The following is a 24,322-nucleotide window of genomic DNA, read 5'->3' as shown; positions in this document are numbered from 1 at the left end:
CATTTAATCTAGCTTTGTATATTTGTCTTTATATAATTTTGCATATGTCTAAGTAAAAAAAAGTTACCATGACAATCTGGTTTTCAATCAAAGGGAATACAGATCACTGAGTCACTTCTGCCATTTAAATAACGCTTTATTTTTATTCAAAAATGTTAAGTTTCACTTTGTTGTGCATATGCCACCAGGCCCATTGCTGTTAGCAAAAGCTACCATACCAAGAAAACATCTGTCAAGACCATAGGGATTTTGTTATTATCTACCACTTCCTTGTTAATGTATGGTCAATACTATGAAGAGAAACCTCTCAATAAATATGCAGTGGGAAGATAAATCACCAGAAAGTTGGAACTACCAGCTGTCAGTACAATTAGAGACAAAAGAGCACTGGAGCTGGCCTCAAAGGATTATACAGCCATCTGGGAATTGATTTCCTCAGGGGTTACTGTAGGAGCTTTTTATCCACAAGAAAAAGAGCCCATTTATTGAGAGGTACCATTTTCAGCTCTTTTACTATGTTTACATGCATTATTTCTGCCAGTCCCCACCCAGACTCATATCCCTTCGAAATACACTGGTTTGTAAGGTTACCTCTGTAAGTGTACCTACTGTAGATGTTCTTTACTGATTTTTATTTATTCAGTTCTAATGGCTTTAAGTATAAAACTCTAGTTCTAAATTGAAAATAACATAGTATTGACATGCAAGGACCACCACCCACCTCCCCCCCTGCCCCTCACTTCTCTGCTCTCATATCCAGGTCTTTGTAAGAGAAAAGAATGCAGCGAAGAGGACACACAAAATTTATATCTCTGGGAAATGAATGGAGGTAACAAGACATGCAATGATAAACAGGTAAAATAGCTTTTCCTCTCTCTCCACCTACTTATCAATCAGGAATAATCCTGCTAAACTAAACAGTAGTTTTCCCCAAGAAAGTCACTGCATACCTTCCTCTTTCTTGAGGAATGAACTTATTTCAGTCTTGTCCCTAGTAGTTTGCTTTCAAGGCCTTCAGGCTATACTTGTAAACCGACTAAATCCTCTTGCAGGAAAAGTCTGCTTTATCTTGCAGATACTAGAGTTGGTCAGAAGTCTGACAGAACAGCTTTAGGAGAGCAAATGCCAATTTGAAATAATCCAAACACTCCACAGAAACACATTGATTGCATCAAAATTCTGATGACATTTACTGGAATCCTGCCTGGTTTCACGTCTGCTCATCTTCCCACCTCCTCAGCCAATATTTCCAGGCTTATAATGAAAATAAAATGTAACAACAAAGTTAAATTTAAAAAAACCCCAAGGATCAAAACTAAAGAGTTGTTAGAAAGCCTATGGACATGAATTATTTCAGTGTCTTAAGAATGGTAGTATTTCAGAACTGATAGATGTCTGAAGCAATAAAAATAAATATAAATTTTGCCCGCAATATTTTTTATATTTCTGGACGCTGATTAAAAAGAAAAATCCTCATTCCAGCCACTGCTGTTCAGAACACAGCACCAGCACCCCTTACCTTATCTGTTCTGCTTACCAGTTGACACAACTGAAATACTAATATTGTGCAATCGTTTCTGTCAGAGCTGTCTGCGCAAAGCTTTCTGTGATAACCAGTGTGACTTGCTCTGTGTTTAGTCTTCAAAACTGCAGGAAACACTATGCCAACACTTGCTCATCTTGTGTCTGCTTCAAGTGGAAGTAAGGAATGGTCACAGGGGGGTAATACTATTCTCAAGTGTTCTAAGTGCTAAACAAGAGCATTTACCAAAGTATAAAACATCAGAATGCCACTATAGTCATGCTAGTGTCTGTGTGCTAAGCTACAAGTTGAAGGATTCTGAATGGATCTGCTCTGATCTGACTGAGCTCTCAGCTCTTTCATCCTTCACATCTTTATTTTTACCATAATCCATCTTTCTTACTTTCTCCTGTTTTCAGCTTTTTCTACCTTTTTCTAGCACTATCATGCCTCACTTTTTCTTTCTGTTTACTACAGGAACAAACATCGCTATGTCACAAGCAAACTAAGGGAAGTATAAATTGAAATACAATCCAAAGTAAAATAAAAAATTACTAGTACTCTCATGCCTGTCCAGATTTCACTGATAGTAATTAAATTCTCCATGTTTGAGCTGCAGTGCTCTGTGCTTCTTTGAATTTACCTTTTTCCAGTTCATTTGTTGACTGACTGCACAGCATGTCAACCAGTGTTCCACTGCAGCACCGATCTTCTAATTATCAGCTGCCATTAAAGGAGTGGTGCATAGTGCATAAGGAATCTCTCCATGCCTCAGTAGCTCTTCCATTTTTGCTTTAAACCATACTGCTTCCTGTTTCACTCACTGTAATTATCATTCATTAAAATACAGTACTATCTCTTTTTTTTTTTTATGAACATGACAGCCTTGTGATTCTACAGCACTGCTGTGATCCATGCCCTTATTATTTAGTATATAATCCCAAACTCCACTTTATTACAAGAAACAAGCAGCTTTAAATGTCAGTAATTTGTAAGGTGAACAAAGTATCATATCCATCAAACACAATATACACAAACCAGTGGTATTTAGATGAGGCAACTAAATGCCAGCAACCATTTTTACAGTAGAGGTATGAGTGACAAGGGCAAGGAAGGACTGCAGTGACCCTAAACAATTCCCTTCCAAAAAGGCTACATTTCTGGCTTTGGGGTAGGTTCTTCTCATTATTATAAAAAGCCATATCGGTCACGCGTTGGAATTCCCCCGACAGGTGACACCAGGTTACCTTGCAACATGTGGTCCTGTCAGCCAGAAAACAACATACAGAAGGTGCAGTGCTGAAACTGCTGTGGATACACTGAAATAGTTCAGTCCACATTTGCACTCTAAGTCAGATTTTGTGGGGACATGCATAGGATTCTCCCTTACCACACACAGCGAGTTCTAACTGACAGTGTAGATGGCACAAACTAGGGAAAAATCTTAACAGATACAAGTGATTTGTGTTAGAGTACTAACACAGATATGTGTTAGTACTAACAGGTACTAACAGGCATGTGTTAGTACTCTAACAGTACTAACACAGACATTTTCCAATATATTCTCCCCTAATGGTAAAGTCTAGATATACTGCCTACACCTATCAAAGCAATAACTTTCCCTCACTGTTCGAAGAATACCAGAATTGCCTGGTAACTAGAGCCAGCTGTTACTGAAAAACCTTTACAACTAAGCATTTCTGTTTACTTTAAATTTCAGGGGAAAAGTGTACTTACAGAGATAACTTCTGAAGTTACTTATTTATATGTATCAAAAAAACCTAAAAATGAAGAATTTCTATGAAGCTGAAATATTACTTAGTTGTAAAAACATTGAGTACTGATATTTTGATAAATGATAAAAAGCATACTTCTGCACTGTAAAATTACAAGAGTTGATAGTTGGTTTCCAGCTTTTTTTAATCTGATTTAAGACCTGTTCAGTCATTTCTACCTCATTCCTGAAGACATTCCCATTCCTCAGTCTTCAGAAGTACACTTTTCCACGTTAAATGAAAAAAAAAAAGTTTCCATAATTAAGCTATTTAACAAATAAGCAAAAAAGGTTTTGTCCAAAAGGTCACCTGTAATATCCTCCAGATCTTTGTCATACTTGCTATGATTTACCTATTTAATTTGTATGTTGGACTTTAAAAACCTGGATGTAAATTATTTTTCACATACACATTTGTTACAGTGTATTTTTTTCTATATTAGAATACAGACTGAAAGTTATAGGAATTATTTTAACATTCTGTGAAGGCAGTGAAAACTTCTTGAGACTTTGAAGTGACCAGGATATTACGCATTTACAATGAGAAAGCCTGAGAATATTTTCAGATAATGCAGTTTACAGAAGTTTTGTTCGTTACATTATGAATAATATTTTTTGTGGTTGTTAATATATCTAGCCAACAGTTTTACCATTACTTTTGCTTGGTTTATCCGTAGTACTATGCCCAAGGACCCCATACAGGTAAGTGTTTAGCACTCAATTAAGAAGAACAATTTTACTGGTATTGAGGGAAAGAAAAAAATTAAGTCTATTGACATTAGAGAGTATGTACAGAAAAATACATGTGTATCACAAAACAGAATAGCTCAACAGTAATCCCACATTCTCTTGCTTGCTGAAGGTTCTCAACAAGAGCTACCATGTGGAAAGAAGAAAAATATGGAGAATTACAAGTTACTGAAAGTGTGAAATAACTGATGAAATTTGGGTAGAATGGAAACTAATCTACCTAGTGTGCAACAAGGCAGATTATAAAAAAAAGATTTCATAATGCTGAGATGTCTGAACAGTCAAAATAGACTGCTTTGAAAAATCAGAACTCCCTTCAAAATAAAATTATTTTAAATCAATCTCAATTAGCTTAAATTACACTTGATGTAAATCCTTTTTCCTAAAACTCTTGATATTAACTCCTGTATTTTACTAAATTATGCACAGATACTGTGCTTTGCATATGAATGACTTTATATGATGAGCTGTCTGCATTAATTTAAATTTGATTTAACCAGGTTAATACTAATAGTCTGTTTTGACAATTAAAGAAGTTTTCAGAAGAAATAAAATATGGATGGAAAATAATACACATGAAGACATGTTTTCCTGTCATCTAAAAATCATTTAATAGAATGAGGCTGGCAAAGGGAAAAGTAATATATTTATTCTTAAGAATATAAAGCCACATTATGGCTTGTAAGGACCAATTTTGGTTTGCCAGAAACTGTTGGTTAACAACTTTTAACTGTCACAACATCAAGACACCATACAAGGGTATACTTTCTTAAGAATCTATCAAGTAGATCATGAGAATTAGATGCATCATTTTTAATAAAATACGAATACAACTTCATCAGAATATTTTTCTGTCCAGAGGAAAACTTAAAGCTGACAAATTTGTACAATCTTGATGACTTTGCATGAGCTAACCAATTTCCAACAGCAAGGGGTTTTTTTGACAAATTTTACTTTCATAATGCAACCTTGGAGAATGAACAGAAAAAAGGTATTTCTATGAAAAGCTAGATTTTCCCATAAGCATAGCATATAAGAGTATTTTAAAAAATACCGACATTAGTTTCTAACTTGAAATGTCAATATTCAGTGGCTGCTAAACAGAAAAGAATTGATTTGGCCTTTGCTTGTAGTTGTTCAAATGCTGCAGGATACAAATAAAATCAGATATTCATACCGGTTTGAATTTGCATGGGCATTTCACATTTTCAAGCTCTCAAATCCAAACTGGGCATTTTAATGTTCTGACAGTAGCAATTTGAAACATGCTTTCTTAGCAGCTAATCAATGGACTGAATATTGTTTCTAGCAGTATTCTAAAATAGGATATGGACCAGTGGTCTCCTCATCCAGAAGCTTAAGAAGCTTGCAGGAGAAGACACCCAAGACTGTGGAAAGACAGTCATCTACATGTAACTCCAGTTAGCACCAGCAGACACCTATTAGTTTATCATTAAAGGACTGTTATTGTATATTCATTATATTTATAAACTTTAACTTCAGTTAACTTAATTAGATTTTAGAAAAGGCTATTAATATCACAGTAAAGATATTTGCAATGGCACATCAGGCCAGTGAACCTGAAAACCATGATTTTAGAATTAGGATAAAACATGTCAGTATAAACATCATCTCTTCCCTGTATTAAGCAAGTGCCAAGCTTTACAGAGATCTCACTTGGACCTTAAGACTTCAAGATCTCATTTTTATAGTTCACTTGAGTATCTGAAGAAATAAAAATGAAAGAGGAAAAGACGTTCAATAAATTAATTAACTGCCACTGGAATGAGTTAGCACCACAGAAGTAATCTACAACTATGTGAAACTATTTACTAAAATTGATGAAATAAAACAAAAATAATTAATTCCTTTAGAAGATTTGTAGTAGTAGCCTTTGGCCTCCACTTAGGACATAAAAAAAACCCAGAGTGCTGAGCAAACTTCGCAACTGTGGTCAGCATTTGACTGGTTTCCTAAGACACAGACTACTGATATTACCTAACTGTAGAAGAGACCACTCAAAAGCAATACCCAGTATTTATTTTGAACTACTGATAGCCTGTGCAATGTTATGCACATTTAAAATGTTAATATTTGGACTTCAGTGTAACCTTTTAGTCTTTCAGAAATATTGCCATCAGAAAATCTTTCTGCCAATCAGCTCCCAAAATCCTGCATTGCGGCATCATGACAGGAAACACCCCTAGCGAGATCCATTTCTCTCTACTGGACAGAATCGGAATTTACCTTCTATTTCCTTAGGTCTGGATATGGTGGTGGTGGGGTTTGTTTTCCTTTCCCAGTAGCTCCCTCCTCCCTCTGAGCTGAAAGCAATGTTTATATGGGGAGCAAGAAAGCTTAGTTTCTCTATGTCTCTACCTATTTGCATAATGACAGTAATAAAGCTTTAGGCAGTCACAGGACTGTTAACATTTGAGAAACAAAGGGCCTCTCTCCAAAGATGCTTGGTGGTATGCTCTAAGAGAAGTGCAAAGGGATTTTTCACACTTATGAACATTAATTAGCTATCCCAGAAAATATCGTAATTCCATCTACTGTAAGAACACTTCTGATGAGTGGGAAGATCTTTAGAACAAAATGCTTTAAAAGAAAAGCTGCTATTCTTGGTTAAACTGCATTTAAGAGTATGGCAACATTGTGCTAATCAAAGTCTATACCATTTCTTAAAAGGTGTTATGGAAACCTAGTAAAAGTTACTGTGGTGGTTTGGCCCTGGCTAGAGGCGAAATGCCCACCAAGCTCACTCACTCCCCTTTTCAGCTGAAAAGGGGAGAAAATATATATGGGGAGGCTTATGACTTGAGATAAGGCCAGAGGGATCACTTTGCAATTAGTGCAATGGGCAAAACAGACTCGATACAGAGTAAAAGAAAAGTAATTTATTACTACTACAACTACACACCTAATGAACCAGAGTCAGGTAATGAGAAGCACAGCCAGGTCTTAAAGCACCTTCCTCCCACCCCTCCCTTCTTAACAGACTTAAACTTCATTCACGATTTTACTCCCTTCTTCCCACCCAACATGGCACAGGGAGGGGCAGGGAATGGGGAGTGGGGTTCCGGCAGTTCCTCACAAGCTGCTTCCCTTCCCCAGATCTTAACACTTCTGCTTCCCCCCACCCCTTGCCTCTTCGCACACTTGGTTTTAGTCATAAATTTGCTCCCTTCATCCCCCCATCATGGTACGGGGAGGGGCAGGGAATGGGGGTTTTCAGTCCGTTCCTCCTGAGTTGTCTTCTGTCTTAGCTGGAGGGGGGGATGGGGGCCAGGGGGTGGGAGGGCATTCCACACACATACACTTCCCCTGCGGCACCATGGGGTCCCACCCACGTGAGAGTCCTAGCCATGAGCTTCTGCAGTGTGAGTCCTCCCTATCAGGGAGTCATCTCCTCACCATCAGGACTCCCTTCCATGGGTGCTGACGTTCTGGCCCAAACTCCCCCGGTCTAGTCCCCTGGCAAACCACGTGAGGCATGGATCAATCTCTTCCCAGGCCACAGATGTCTCTGCTTCCCTGTCCTTATTCATGTGCTGTGAGGGGACACCTGCTCCACCATGGTCTTCACCACAAGCTGCAAGGGAATCTCTCTTTCCAGCACTCGGAGAGACCCATTCTTCCCCCCCTCCCTCCTTTGGGCCTGGCCTTGGTGTTTGCACAGCTTGTTACATCATCTCACTCCCTTCTCTGGTGGCAAAATGCAGCTGCCTGCAGTTTTTTTCTCTTATATGTGATTCACAGAGGCGCTGTGACCATTGCCAATTGGCTCGGCCCTGGTCAGCAGCAACTTTGGCCTTGAATTTGCAGATGTTTACAGTCTGGGGTTTGCAGAAAGTTTTAGCTGCTGCCTGCAGAAGCTGTCTCAGCAGCACAGATACGCAAAACTGCGACAGTTACACAAGCTTATGAAATGTTAACTTCACAGCCAATATGCTTATGAACATTAATTGATAATTGATTAGCCCCTTATTATTGCAATTCAAATTAGATTCAAACCCACAGAATGTTTATTAATGTTGTGGCAAAATAAGTGTGCTCTCAATTGTTTTTTCTTGTGTAGTATTTAGTTATTCCAGTAGTACACTTCATTTGGGTAAGATTGCAGAGGAAATTTCTGAGAAAGTGTGTGCTCACCGCTTCTTTATTACACAGCCACAGATACACCTTACTCCTATAAACCAAACCAGCCTTAAAGTATAAATTACTGTTGACCTAGCTTCTTTCTGCTGTTTTGTTTTACAATCTGATAGGGTTATCTTTATCCAGTTTGCCTGTTTAACTAGAGTAGCATGGGACGTGGCTCAAAGCCTCATTATTTCTTTTCTGATTAGTCTCATCTGGAACTAATTGTTGTTGATTTCAACCCAACTGAATATGAAGCCCCAACATGCAGTCACAGAGCTGACTTCACGCTCAGTAGTAGTCCTTTTGAAAAAAGCTGTCATGGGGAAAGATCCTAAGAAGTATTTCCAGGAGACTTTGAACTTTCATCTTCAGTTTCTGATACTTTAAGGCTGCAGGGTATCTTAAAGCAGAAAATAAATTATACATTTCAGATTTTAAAGCAGCCATACAAGGGCAAGGTGAAACAGTATTTACATATATGGTAGATCTTTTAAAGTCCATTTTATTATATTATTATGACATGTTCTAGAGGATAAAGTGTGGGATAATTTGGGTTGGATTACTGAGAAAATCCTGGCAGCAGGAAACACAAGTTAGTTGAAGAAAACAAATGCAAGGAAAGCCCCAGTGAAATTCTTACATTGCTTGCACTTTGAATACATGGCCAACTGCGGAGAAGAAAACGCAAACCAGTTGTGTGGGAGATCATTTTTGACCAGTTTGTAAAATAGCTATTTCATAAGTATCTAAAGCTGAAAGTTCATCACAGCATTATGATAAACACAAATAAATGCACATCAGAACATGACCACATCTAATCAGAGGCATGTGAAAAAAAATGAAGGTAGACAACAGAAGGCTCATCACTTTGAGGTTTAGGGGAGTAGTAAGTAACATGCTATAACTGAAAGCAAGGAAAGCAGTATTTACTAACTGAAATTGCACAGCAGGTCAGTGTTGATGGAATATACAGAGATTTCAGCTGAAAGGAGATGTGTCTCCCCTTGAGAATGCAGAGGCACCTGTTTGTACTTAAGTAAGCTAATTCAGTTGACAAGAGCCATTCTTGTCTGATAAATTACTACCATCTACCTTCGCAAAACAGGGGGAAAAGGACAAGAAAAAGCAGCCTGACAATACGTAACAAAGGGAAATCTGGGAAGAGGGTGGCAGGTAGTATGATGGAACTAAATGGAACGGGCAGGAAAGTTTTAGACTGGCAAATGACAAGAACTGCTGAAATTCCACAAGGGTTTCTATCCAAGAATGCACATGGCAGAAGTATAAGAAAACACCAGTTTTAGGCTTTCAAAAAACCCAACACTTAATAAATATGTAGTTTTCTGCATTGACTGTAACTATAGCAACTTTGATTAAATGTAGGAAAATCATCTGTATCCACAGCAATAATGAAACATCTGTGCATCAAGTCTTCAAATTACAAAGCTGTCAGTTCTGAACAGTACTGGGTCATTAAAAGACTTTAACCACAAAAAATACCATTTGAACCTGGAATTAATTTTTTTTTTCTCCCCAAATGGTATTTGAAATCCTGCATGGTGCTTTGAGAACTAACAGCACTTGCCCTAATAGAAGTAATGATAATCCTCTGGCAACGTTCGTGAATGCACCTCAAAATATATGAATCAGTAGAATTTCATATATAACAACTCTTCCTAATAGCAAAATTACTGTGGTTAAGTGAAACTGTAAACACAGCAATGGAGAAAAGATCTTGGCAAAAAATGTGTGCAGAAGACAACCAAAACAGAAATATACCTTTGTTTCAGTTAAGGTTTAAGTACAAAATAGGAGTACTCACCTGTCATGCTCTGAAACCTTAACTGTACAGCAAATTGCCAAATGACTACAAGGAAAGACTGGAGACCCCCACAGAAATTAAACAGAAATATAAATACTCATGTTTTTACAGGTACTAGACAGGGCTTTCACAATTAAAATTAAAATTTTATCTTCCTATATATCTTTTTTTCCCTGTACAAGTATTTGTGGATGGGGGTGAGAGAGATGTTTTTGTCTTCAACAAGGTTTGCTGTTTTTTCTACGTATATTTTTGTTGCTGCCAGCATAATCTGAAACATTTTCAAATACAGTCCGTGTTGAAATGTGAAATGCTATAGAATAAACCTAGCCTATGACTTTTTAACTGGACCAAAGAAGAGTTAATATTCAGTTGCTTACCCCAATTAATACACTAGCATGGAACTGAAATTTCTACCTCTGACATTCCAGGGACATACTTGATACAAAAGTTCCATCTGCCATAGATTTTCCAAATCTTCCTACAACAGAATATGCTCACATGTTTACTTGTGCTTATATATTTCTCAGTGTAAGAATGTGCTAATCTTACTCACAACAATACATCTCAAATCTGGAGAAAAGCACACAGACCCAAAATTTGCAGCTGGCCTCCAGCAGTATAAAAGAAAATAGAGTCTAGATGCAAATGCTTACTAGAAAGCCCGTATCATTGGCAGACATGATACCCTGGCCTGTGGTTTTGACAACTGCCTGGCAAATGGTTCACCTACATGCAGAACACAAGAAATCTAACTGAAAGCTAGGCAATTGAGAAACGCTGGAAATGAAACGCTGAAAACCTGCATGTCAAAAATTATAACGGTAGAAGATTTCCACAGTTGAAATATGAACTGGATTTCTTTTTTTTTCTGTGCATTTGTTTTTCCTGATCTCAAACATACGACTGTCCCTAGTTCAAAATGTAAAATTTTCACATGTGTTTGGGGGTGGTGGGGAACGTGTGTATACATTTTGCTATGTGTTCACGTGTCTTCCAAAAAGGATTTCTCCTCAAACAGTGATAATATGAATGCCTGTATGTGTTGCACCAATTTCCATTTATTAGCGTATCTTATGACAGAAGATGGTGAGATGCAGGCAAAAAATTGGAAAGCTAACTTCAAAATAAGTTTGCTTTTGCTGACTATTCCAGCTTCCTTTTATTTGTGGGGTTTTATTACAGTGCAAAATTCCCAGAACACTGAAAATATCAACTGAGATGCAGAGAGATCTCTGATTATTCAGTATGTCACGTCACAACTTCCACAGATTGAAATTAAAACAAATTCATCTTAGAGGAACTGTAGCCTCCAGAACTTAAAATTATATTTCCAAGAAAGAATACCTTAGACTTACTTTGCAGTTCAAAGGAGAAAGAATATTTCATAATAGACAGTGATTAGATGGCAGCACTCGTCTGCATTTGCTTCTAGCAGATCTGATGTCTTTCAGCTGTCCTATAACTGCCACTCAGAACTTTAAAGATGGTACTCCTCTGCCTAAACAGAGGGACTTGTACCAGAACTGGTTTTCCTAAGATCCCTCCAGAAAATAAACACATTAACTTCTCTTGAGGTAGGCATCCATCAAAGACATCACACCATTGAAGTTCCTTTGTCTCTATACTATGAAGGGAGCAGATGGTAGAAATCAGATTCTAATCCTATTCTGGCTCTACCATTAACTTTAGGACACAAGAATTTAATTTGCCCCATAGTTCACAATCTTTTTATTGATGGGTCCAGTTCTGCATGTTACAGAGTAACACTGGCCACAATATTTGTAAAGCACACTAATCTATAAATCAACCTTTGTATTATTACAGCAGAGAAATAACTTCCATACAAATGCACTGTATTAATTCTGAAAATACCATGACTCCATTTCAAAGCATTAGGAATCAGAAACCACCACAGTTCTGCTTCAGTCTCCTTGCTTTATTTCTGAAAATCAGTGTGTTCCCACGCACATGTCACCTTTCAAAAAAGGCCCCAATCTTCTGCAGCTGAGGGTCAATAAGAGTGTCAGAGAAATCAAAGTTATCCATATGTTCACAGGCTTTCAACAATCCATAAGTAAATCATGTTTTTTAAAAGCATTATCAATACAATTCGAATTTCTTTTCAGAGATTTAAGACAGATTTTTCTTTTGTTTCTTACTGCCTAACAATGTGACCTGTATATTCCTGGGGTGAGTTATGTGAAAAACAGTTTTTCCTGTTAAATAAAGTACCTGATGTTGGCTATCCTAAAAAGCAAACTTGTTTGAAACTGGCCTTTGCTTCCACATTAGTAAAATAGATATAGCACTATCCATTTTACTTTACAGATGAGGTATGTAGAGATACAGTTTAGCATAGGACAGGAACGGTTGGACTTGATCTTAAAATTCTTTTCCAACCTAGTGATTCTGTGATCTAAAGATTGCACCTGCAGCATAGGGTGTTAGCAATATGCTAAGCATCACTGTTACCAGGTAAGAAAAGTAACAGCTGGTTTTGCCTTAAAAAAACTCCAAAACCAAACCTATGAGGGTTACTCACAATAAAAGAACAAGAATTAGATATATGACCTTGTTTTTTTTTCTTCTAATATGTTACTAAACCAAGGACAGGCTGGAAATGTGTAACTATATTTTAAATGCTTAAAACATTATTTTATTCTGGTGAGTAAAACTCAGCTGTAGCTGTAACATACACATGCCTCATTTATATTAACTAGCAAATGCATGATAAAGCATCAGCACTCCCTTGTTTTGAAATTATTCCCACTGCTACAAAAATTACTGCTTTTTTTTAAAAAAAAAGTAGTACAATATAAAAAAGGGAACTAGCGTGATTTTATGCAGAAAAACATGAGTAGCACAAAAAAACAAAAGGAATAGTATCTCTTATAAAAACTCTACTTAACAAAGCAGCTATGTCTTTAGTCTAAAACACTGACATTTCCTCTGAGTTAGATTGGGATTGTAAAGAGACAAATGACTGGCAAGAATATCCTGAGTCTATATTAGGCACCAGGACTGATGTGTGACCTTCTCTTTAGGTTATCTATCAAGTCCTCTATTTAGGACTTTATCCTATGAAAAAAAGATACTTATTGTCACAACATAAATCAGTTGAAACCTGGCACTATTGAAGACTAGATTTAGTTGCTCCTTCCCCTCAAATGACTTAAGTGCAAATAACCTGATGAATATTTTAAGCAGTCAGTTTGTTTTAAACAATGCTAGTGTAACGAGAAACTAAAAACGGAGCCATAAAGATGAAACATCACTTGGTTTAAGGCATGTTCATCTCTTAAAAGCTGGCAAAGGACAACAGTGCAGTTAGAACTAGGACAATTCAACCAAGATATTCTCATGTAAAAAATCAGGCAGGAATAATAACTAATCAAGCAGCTCTCCATTTAAAAGTTACTAAGACTGTGCATAATAATTATATTCCACGATGTTGTCATAAGCAGAAACAGTTTATTCTCATAGCTAATAGCTTCAATTACACCTTTGGTTACTGTTCAACAACTTTCCTCTATGTTTGAGCTTAAGTCACATATATTGGAGAACAAAATGGTGTATAGCTGGGATGTGCAAGGGGAAACCAACAAAGTCTTCATTTGCCTTTCAAAGAGTGCACAAACTGTGGTCTATGAAAAAGGACTATGTCCTTTCAAACATTCTGCTAACAGGCTAGAAGTTTGCATTGAACTGACTCTTCATGCCTTGTACCATCTTTTAGCAACTCTGAGCAGGTATTTAGGACACGATATGCAATCTGGAGCAGAAAGATCAATGAATACCGCTCGAAAAACTCTAAGTTGTACATAAACAAGAAAAACAGATTCCTCTATTGCTTAAAGCAAAATGTAGCAAAAAGATTACATTCAAAATGCAATGAGAAACCATGATAGAATGCTTGTGAGTACAATACAGCAGGGAGGAAGCAGTCTAGCAGGTTCCTGGAGTGTTTGGAAAACAATTTCCTGACCCACCTGGTGAGTGAACCAACCAGGGGACGTGCCTTGCTGGACTTGTTTGTAAACAGAAAAGGCCTAGTGGGGGATGTTAAGGTTGGAGGACACCTGGGCCATAGTGATCATGAGCTGATAGAACTCTTAGTATTGGGAGAAGTAAGAAAGGGAGACTGCAGAACAAGCACCTTGGACTTCCGTAGGGCTGACTTTGGTCTGTTCAGAAAGCTGCTCAATAAGATTCCATGTAAGGCAGCCCCTGAGGGCAAAGGAGCCCAAGAGAGTTGGTTGTTCCTCAAGCAGGAAATCTTGGGGGCACAAGAACAGGCTGTCCCAGTCTGTCAGAAGAGGAGTCGGAGAGGAAGGAAGCCAGCTTGGCTGAGGAGAAAGATCTGGGAACATACTTGGGAAAAGAGGGAAAAATAGGAGCTTTGGAAGAAGGGGCAGGTGTCTTGGGATGACGATAGGAATGGAGTGAGATCATGTAGGGAGAAAGTCAGAAGGGCTAAAGCTGAACTGGAACTCAGACTGGCCAGTTCTCTAAAAGATAATAAGAAGTCCTTCTATAGGTACATTAACAGTAAGAGGAAGGTCAAGGAGAATCTCCATCCCTTATTGGACGCAGGGGGAACATTAGTGACAAGGGATGGGGACAAGGCTGAGGTCATTAATTCCTTCTTTACCTCAGCCTTTAATAGTAAAGATGGATAGTCCATGAGTACTCATCCTCAGGAACTGGCTGACAGGGAGGGGAAGAATAACAAAGTTCCCATGGTTCAGGAGGAAATGATTAGTGACCTACTTGGCCAGTTAGATACCCACAAGTCAATGGGGCCAGATGGGATCCATCTGAGGGTACTGAGAGAGCTGTCAGATGTGCTTGCCAAAGCCCTTTCCATCATCTACCAGAAATCCTGTCAGATTGGGGAAGTTCCACTCGACTGGAGGCTGGCAGATGTTACACCCATATGTAAGACGGGTCAGAAGGATCTGGGGAACTACAGGCCTGTCAGCCTGACCTCAGTTCCAGGGAAGATAATGGAGAGGGTCATCTTGGGAGCTATCATGCAGCACTAGTCCAGGGGTTCAGGCCTAGTCAACATGGGTTTACAAAAGGTAGATCCTGTCAAACTAACCTGATTGCCTTCGATGACAAAGTGACCTGCTTAATGGACGAGGGGAAGGCTGTGGATGTGGTCTACCTGGACTTCAGTAAAGCCTTTCACATGGTTTCTCACAGCATTTTACTTGAGAAACAGGCTGCAACTGGCCTAGACAGGTGGACCCTCAGCTGGGTTAAAAACTGGCTGGATGGACGGGCCCAAAGGGTGGTGGTGAATGGAACAAAATCCAGATGGAGGCCGGTCATGAGTGGCATCCCCCAGGGCTCAGTCCTGGGTCCAGTTCTGTTCAACATCTTTATCAATGACCTGGATGAAGGGATTGAATGTTCCCTCAGTAAGTTTGCAGATGACACTAAACTGGGAGGAAGTGTTGATCTGCCTGAGGTTTGTGAGGCTCTTCAGAGGGATTTGAACAGACTGGACCAATGGGCTGAGACCATTGGGATGAAGTTTAACATGGCCAAGTGTAGAGTGCTGCACATGGGACGTAACTCCATGCAGCGCTACAGGCTTGGGGGAGACTGGCTGGAGAGCTGTCAGGCAGAGAAGGACCTGGGGGTGTTGATTGACTGCAGGCTGAATGTGAGCCAGCAGTGTACCCAGGAAGGCCAATGGCATCCTGGTTTGTATCAGAAATAGTGTGGCCAGTAGGTCTGTGGAGGTGATTGTGCCGCTGTACTCAGCATTGGTGAGGCCACACCTCGAGTGCGGTGTCCAGTTCTGGGCTCCTCACCATAGGAAGGACATTGAGATCCTTGAACAAGTCCAGAGAAGGGCAACCAGGCTGGTTGGCTGGAGGGCAAATCCTATGAGGAGCAGTTGAAGGACCTGGGGATGTTTAACCTGGAGAAGAGGAGGCTGAGGTCCGGAGACCTTATCACTGCTTACAACTACCTGAAGGGAAGGTGTAGAGAGGTGGGTGATGGTCCCATCAGCCGAGTAACAGGAGATAGGACAAGGGGAAATGGTAAAAGCTGTGCCTGGGCAGGGTCAGATTAGATATTAGAAAAGTTTTTTTTACTGAAAGAGTTGTCAGGGCCTGGAACAGGCTGCCCAGGGAGGTGGTTGAGTCACCTTCCCTGGATCTGTTTTAAAAAAAGGGTAGATGAGGTACTCAAGGATATAGTTTAGCTTAGGATGGGAATAGTTGGACTTGATGATCTCAAAGGTCTTTTCTAACCTTGTGATTCTGAGTGACAGCACAGTTCCAGAAAGCAACACATTTCTAACTGTATCCAGGGCTTAACATCCTAAAATACAACATAAAAAAAAAAAACAAGAAAAAAAAGGAAGAGTGGAACCAGGAGAGAAACCAGTAATCAGATACCTTTGTCCACAGAACATTAACATGCAATTAAGACCTGTCTGCTAATGGCATGACCACTGTGATTAGTTAAGTGTTCCAGGAAACTAGTAAATAGCACAGATTTCTCTAATTTGTGTGAGATGATCTAAAATCACGCAGTCAAAACCTGTAACAGCCATGCATTCCACAACTGCAGGACACAGTTGGGCCTCTAATGCACTGAACGCTGTGCTGTTCTGAGTCAGTGATAGGGACTGCAATGCGTCACTGTCAGCTTGCCTGAGAATTTTAGTCTTCTTGGTGCCAGATGCTTGCGTAATGACTTACTATGAGTTTCTTTTTTATGCTTGGGTAGGGAAGCTACATTTATTAAGGTTACATTTCCAAGAGTAACACGTGGCATTGGGGCAACCTGTCTTCCACAGATTTGCTCAAAAAACTTCATTGCTTGCATACACCTTAGTTTACTTTCATGGACTAAGTATTCTTGATTTAAAATATTACAGGCATGAAGTGCTTTGCTAGAACATTAATGCCCAGCTCTTTTTTACAAGCAGCATTTATATATGTAGGTGCATATAGTATACTATAATATTATTATATTCATGGTATACAATAATATAGTGTACATTATATATATACTAAACAGCGTCTCCCCCTTCTCTCTCATTTTTACATATATATAATTATACACAGAGAATGCACTTACAATTCTTCCAAGCATCGTCTGTTCACTTTTAAATTAAAAATGTAAGATTAGGGGGCTGGCTGTAAAAATACCCTCTACTCTTCTGATTATTTCCTTTGGGTCACCTCACCATCTGCTTTTGGAACAGATGCATTGCTGTCTGGTGCTCTCAAGAATACCAGCTGACTGCCTGACCTTACTCTGGTGTTATGCTAGAATAGCAAGTGACTTTGCATGCTATACTTTTCACCATCAGTCAAACTCACACCATCTTGAATTTGAGTGATTTCTTACAGATTTCTACAGAACTGCTTTCATCATCAGACTTTGATGTCATCCTTTTTAAAAATTAATACACTAATGCTCTGATCAAAAAGACTTTGACAGGGAATAAAACTAATTCCACAGTTGTCTTGTACTTGTTGGCTTCTTTTAAAGTATTTTCCATTACCTTGTAATTTTGCTAAGTACACACCATACAAAGTGATTCTATCTAGTAGTATCATCTCTTCCCTACTTAGAAGATTACAGTTCTTATTAAGAACTAAACTATAGAGTATGGTAGTTACGCAATTGCCAAGAGAAACAAAAAATAGTTTCCTCTCTCTGTTACACCCAATAGGAGACAATCACTCTGGGCAATGGAAGTGATTAAAGGTTTTAATGATTCCATATACAAGGGCCAGATACCCCATAAAACCCCCAGGTTGTTTAGCAAGGCTTTTACACAGATAGAACAGGTTTTTATCCAGCCAGAAACATCCAAATCTCCATTAATCAAATAACTAAAACTCACACAAACTTCAGTATGAGGCTTATATGCGCTGAATGCAAAAGTAGGATGGATAGTTTGCTATGGCATTAACTCTATAACAACGAAAGCTGCAACAAAGAACAAGTCTGCATTTAGGAATATGTGGCACTGAGGATTGATACAACTTCACGTGTTCAAAAGCACTGTCCTGTTGCATAGTTTGATTTCTGAAACAACAGCTGTCAATATTTCAATATTTTGTGATTTATACTTTCTTCCAAAGAGAACAACAGAACTATTAAGTGTTTCCTAGAAAACACTGACAATTTTAAAGGCTTAATGCCATTGAAATTTAGAAAGTATTTTCTGTTTACCTGTCCAAATGTGATTGCTCTGAAATATAGATCTGTTCATTCTCTCAAGAATAATAGTTTATGTTTTGCAATACTACTGACCCAAAATAACTTAATGCAATATGATCAGGTGTATCTATACATCTGAAATACTGTTCAGGAGACGTATAAATCATAGAATCATAGGGGTTAGAAGGGACCTCGAGAGATCATCGGGTCCAACCCCCCTGCCAAAGCAGCTCCCTAGCTCATATTGCACAGATAGGCGTCCAAATGGTTCTTGAATATCTCCAGAGAAGGAGACTCCACAACCTCCCTGGGCAGCCTGTCCCAGGGCTCTGTTGCCCTCACTGTGAAAAAATTCTTCCGCATGTTGGTGCGGAACTTCCTATGCTCCAACTTGCAGCCATTGCCCCTTGTCCTGTCTCCACAGACCACTGAAAAGGGGCCAGCCATTTCCCCCTGCATCCCATACTTAAGATATTTATAAACATTAATAAGGTCCCCCCTTACCCTTCTTTTCTCTAGACCGAATAGTCCCAGCTCACTCAGCCTTTCCCCATAGGCGAGATGCTCCAGGCCCTTAATCATCTTTGTAGCCCTCCTCTGGACTCTCTCAAGGAGGTCCCCGTCTTTTTTTATACCAGGGAGCCCAGAACTGGACACAATACTCCACGTGGGGCCTGACCAGGGCAGAGGAGGAGAATCACCTCCTTCGACCTTCTGGCCACACTCCTCCTGATGCACCCCAGGATCCCATTGGCTCTCTTAGCCCCCAGGGCACACTGCTGGCTCATGGCCAACCTGTCATCAACCAAGACCCACAGGTCCTTCTCCACAGAGCTCTTCTCCAGCAGGTCATCCCCCAGGCTGTACCGATTCAAGTAGTTGTTCTCTCTCAGGTGCAAGACTCTACACTTGCTTTTGTTGAACCTCATTTGGTTTCCAGCTTTCCAGCCTGTCTAGGTCTCGCTGGATGGCAGCGCAATGTTCCTGCGTGTCAGCCACTCCTCCCAGCTTTGTATCAACGTACTTGCTGAGGGTGGATGCTATTCCCTCATCAAAGTTGTTGATGAAAATATTAAACAGGACTGGACCCAACACTGAGCCCTGGGGAACACCGCTAGTCACAGGTCTCCAGTCAGATTCTGCTCCACTGATCACCACCCTCTGATCCCGGTCCAACAGCCAATTTTTAACCCACCTCACTGTCCACTCATCTATCCCATGCTTTCTCAGCTTTGCTATCAGGATGTCATGGGAGACAGTATCGAAAACCTTGCTGAAGTCAAGGTAGATGACATCCACTGCTCTCCCTCCATGCACCCAACTGGTGATGAGATCATAGAAGGCTATGAGATTGGTCGAGCATGATCTCCCCTTGGTGAATCCATGCTGACTACTCCTCATGACCTTCTTCTGTTCCAACTGCTTGTGGATGGCATCCAGAACAAGCGGTTCCATCACCTTTCCAGGGACAGAAGTGAGGCTGACTGGCCTATAGTTGCTAGGATCCTCCTTCTTGCCCTTTTTAAAGACCAGAGTGACATTGGCTATCCTCCAGTCCTCAGGCACTTCTCCTGTTCTCCAAGACCTGTCGAAGATGACAGAGAGCGGCTCAGCAATCACTTCTGCCAGCTCCCTCAGGACACGTGGATGCATCCCATCCGGACCCATGGATTTATGTGTGTTAATCCCTTTGAGACGCTCCTGGACCACCCCCACCTCAACCAGAGGGAAGCTCTTCATTTCCCAAACTCTATTACTTTCTTCCAGTGTTTGTGGGTCCCGAGGGGCCTTTGAAGTGAAGACCGAAGCAAAGGCAGCATTCAGTATCTCCACCTTCTCATCATCCCCCGTTACCAGGACACCCACCTCATTCAGCAAGGGACCTACATTATCCCTGGTCATCCTCTTACTATTCACATATCTAAAAAACCCTTTTTTATTATCCTTTATGTCCCTTGCCAGTTTCAATTCTAAGTGGGCTTTAGCCTTCCTAGTCACATCCCTACAGGCCCTGACAACATTCCTATATTCTTCCCAGGTACTCAGACCCTTTTTCCACAATTCATAGACCTTCTGCTTCCCTTTGAGTTTACTCCTTAGCTACCTGCTCATCCACTCAGGTCTTCTGCCTCTTTCACGATTTCTTGCTCAAAGGGATGCATCGTTCCTGTGCTTGGAAGAAGCGCTGTTTGAATGCTAGTCAGCTCTCACAGGCTCCCTTTCCTTCTAACAGTGTAGCCCATGGGACACCTCCTATTAGGTTGCGGAAGAGATCAAAGTTTGCTCTTCTAAAACTCAGGGTAGCTATCCTACTTTTTGGCTTGCTTCTTCCACTCAGGATCTTGAGCTCTACCATTTCATGGTCGCTTTGTCCCAAGCTGCCTCCGACCTTCACTTCCCCAACGAGTCCCTCCTTGTTGGTAAAAACAAGGTCCAGTACCCGCCCTCCCCTTGTAGGTTCCTGCACCATCTATAGCAGGAAATTGTCTTCTACACACTGCAGAAATTGTCTGGACTGCATACGACTGGCCCTGTTACTTGCCCAGCAAATATCTGGGTAATTGAGGTCCCCCATAAAGACCAGCGCCTGGGATCTCAAGGCTACTTCTAGCTGCTTGTAGAATGCACTGTCAACTTGCTCCTCCTGATCAGGGGGCCTGTAGTACACACCCACAAGAGTGTGAGTGACACTTGCCTGCCCCTTGATTCTTACCCACAAACGCTCAACTGAAGACAGAGTTATTAACAGTTCATTGCTTAAGGACAGTTATAGCAGCACAGGATTACAAATAGGCAGATATCATCTTCTGCTTTGTCCAATAACATCAACAAATAAGCGTATCATAATAGTAAAGAGTTAATAATTTGTGGCCTTTTCCAAAGGTCTTCTGTGCTGTACCCAAATAATTACTTGTAAGTGTTAGAATCTGGTATCACAAGGCCACAAAACAGCAACAAGTACAGACACTTAGAAGCTTAGAGATCAGGTATATATTTTGCTGCCTCTACCCTGGTTAAGAGCATCAAAGATTACACAGTGAGGATTCAACCTGCATGCTGTAAACCAGTATCAGCCAGCCTTACTTTCTGCAGTGTACTAGCACCTAGTAACAGCAAGCCATTTGTAGAACACTACAAACCAGTTATTTTTCTTGGCTAAGTTTCAGAATCAAATTAGTCTCTGTACCAAGAGAGTTCCAAAACCCAGACACTTTTGAATAGTATTTGTAACTCATGACACAAAAAGATCAGGACATGAATTTTGGTTAACCAGAATAACCCAGGGAAGCTGGCTTTCAATCTACAGGGCCTCTAGCTGCCAACTTGCCACCATCACAATGTAAGCGCCTACAGATGCACTCCAAGTTAGTTTCACAGTTCCCAAAGATAAAGCTTTCTCTGCTTCTAAGCAACTTGGTATCCAGTGTTTTCTGCTATCATATTTGAAATAAGAAGCTCATCACGGTATAGAACAACATTGAAATAATGGCCCCATTCCTAATGGCTGTTATCTCCATCACAGTGCTCTGAACTTCATGGTTATTAGTACAGCAGATGGTTGAGATTTTTGACACCTGTCCTCACAATTTTGTTTTATGCTACAGCTTGTAGAAATTCATACACAAAAGCCGTTTGTCAAAAACTAATCGACAAAAGCCAAGTTGAGTGAAGTTATATTTGCTAATAATAGACTTATTGCTAATAATAGCCAAGTTTGAGTGAGGAAATATTTATCTCTGGTACAGATAATCACTTCTCCAGAGATACACTAAAAGGTAAAACAGAGAAAAACACCCCAAGCCATCAACAGTTTGTTATTTTCTAGAAATAAAAATAAAATAGCTGGCTTATAGCACATTAGTTCATACCAAAACTAGCTATCTAAGATTATTTGCGTGTAATGGTTGCCTCATCAGGCAGGGCTCTCATCATAGTTTTACTTCTCCATTTATGCAGGCAAAAAGCAATTTGATTCAAATTTATTTCTAGATATTGTACTAAAAGCACAAAGTATTTTTTTTGTTTTAAATAGAACAGTCTCCAAGCCATCCAGCCACACATTTTATCTTGAGCTTCATTTCAAGGGGAGTTAGTTGTGGAACAAACATTCCAAATTACATTAGTTGCATTTGTTCTTTTCTAATATTGCTTTTACAGTGTAACTTTAATTATTACTCTAATTACTTCAGGATGAAATACATTTAAACATTAGAAGCTGAACTAATATATTGATAATTGGGTAGATGCAAGAGCTAAACCTCAGAAAGATGGCAGAAAGGAAAGACTAATGGAAAACTAAAAAACAAAATGGTCTGAGGGACTTAGAAAGCTTAGAATGAGAGAAGGTGGCTTCACTGAGAAACTGATAGGAAAAGACTTCAATACTCATATTTTCTCTCTAGAAATAAAACTTGATGCTACTTCTCTCAGTGTTGTGGAACTGACAACAGCTAAAACCACCAGTGAGATATCAGCATTGTCTCATGCTAAATCCCAAACACAGCAGTACACTAGCTACTAGAAAGAAAATTAACTCATCTTAGACGGTCCCAGGACACTCAGTCACCATGGCTTCCAGTTTACATACTGAAAAACTTAATTGGGCAAATAACACAAAAATGTAAAATCAGCATTAGGTTACATATGAATCAAAACCTTGGGGTAGCTTCGTACTCACTTTAAATTCATCCTCCATAAAAAAAAGCCTCAGCTGCACTGGCTGAACTTCAATTACATAAGGAAGAAATGCTTTATTGTGAAGGTGATGAGGCTCTGACACAGGATGCACAGAGAAATTTTGGATGCCCTGGCAGTTTTCAAGGTCAGGTTGGATAGAGCTTTGGGCAGCCTGGTCTAATGGAGGTCCCTTCCAATCCAAACCAGTCTAGGATTGATGATCATCATGCCGTTGTACAAATTCCTGGTTTAGCCATTCCTGTAATATCAGACAAGAGTCTCACAACTCTCCTTTCAAAGAAGACATAGTAGAAGTAGGAGTGATTCCGAGAACAGCAGTGAGATCAAAGTTACATGCAGAAACCACGTTTGGGTGGGATGTCCTTAAGCAAAAAAAAAAAACACACCTGGAAGGCAGTAACAGATTAAAAATAAAGGTGTTAAACATGAATGTATCACAAGAGAGGTTACTGGGCAAGATAAATCCCTGCTCCAAACCACATTTGTTATGTTCAGGACTATTTTAATTTATGAACTAAATCATTATTGATGACCAATTAAGGCATTCTAAATACCACTACCACTCCCTTATTTGCAAGTGACTATTTGCTCTCACGGGGTGCTTTGTTCTGACAGTGATGTGGATTGGAAAAGTTTGGCACTACTGGGTCATCACTCTGGAATTATGGATAGCGTATAATTGAGGATAGCAGGTCACAGTGGTCTGTCTGCTGGGAGCCACTGAGAAGAAAGCAAACTGTGGCAAGAAAAGATGCAAAAGTCAGTCATGGTGAACTTAACACAGAAGAACAGGCTTTCATCATGATCTTAATACTCCCATGGCATGTGACCATGTTAGCGACATAAAGATTGGAGAAAGCCTGGGATGTAGTGATCACATGTTGGTAGAATTCAAGGTCTGGAGGGGTGAGGAGTGTAGTTAGGACACTGAATTTTAGGAAAGCAAACTTCGAGCTCTTCAGGGAGTTAATCAGTAGGACCCCTTGGGAAATGGTTCTTGGGGATGAGGGAGCAGAACAGAGCTGGCAGGTCTTTAGGGATGCTTTCCATATAGCACAAGAGGTCTCAATTCCCAGATGTAGGAAATCGGACAGTGTAGTTGACTTGAGTGCTGCTGTTCAAACTAAATAACAAGAGGCAACTGCACAAGTAGTGCAAGCAGAGACAGGTAGCTCGTTTGTATAGAGATAAGGTCAGGAAGGCCAAGGTGCAGCTGGAGCTGAACTTGGCAAGGGATGCAAAGAAAAACAAGGCCTTCCGCAGCTATGTCAACCAGAAGAGAAAGGTGAAAGGAAGCAATCCTTCCCCGAAGAATGAAAATGGAGACCTCATATTAACAGATGAGAAGGCTGAGGTGCTCAACAACTTCTTTGCCTCAGTCTTCACTAACAACAGCTCTCCTTGC

This window comes from Gallinula chloropus (assembly GCF_964237585.1).
Source record: "Gallinula chloropus genome assembly, chromosome: 4".
NCBI classification, from domain to species: Eukaryota; Metazoa; Chordata; class Aves; order Gruiformes; family Rallidae; genus Gallinula; species Gallinula chloropus.
The sequence above is the reverse complement of the archived record's forward strand: the minus strand, read 5'-3'. Positions refer to the sequence as shown.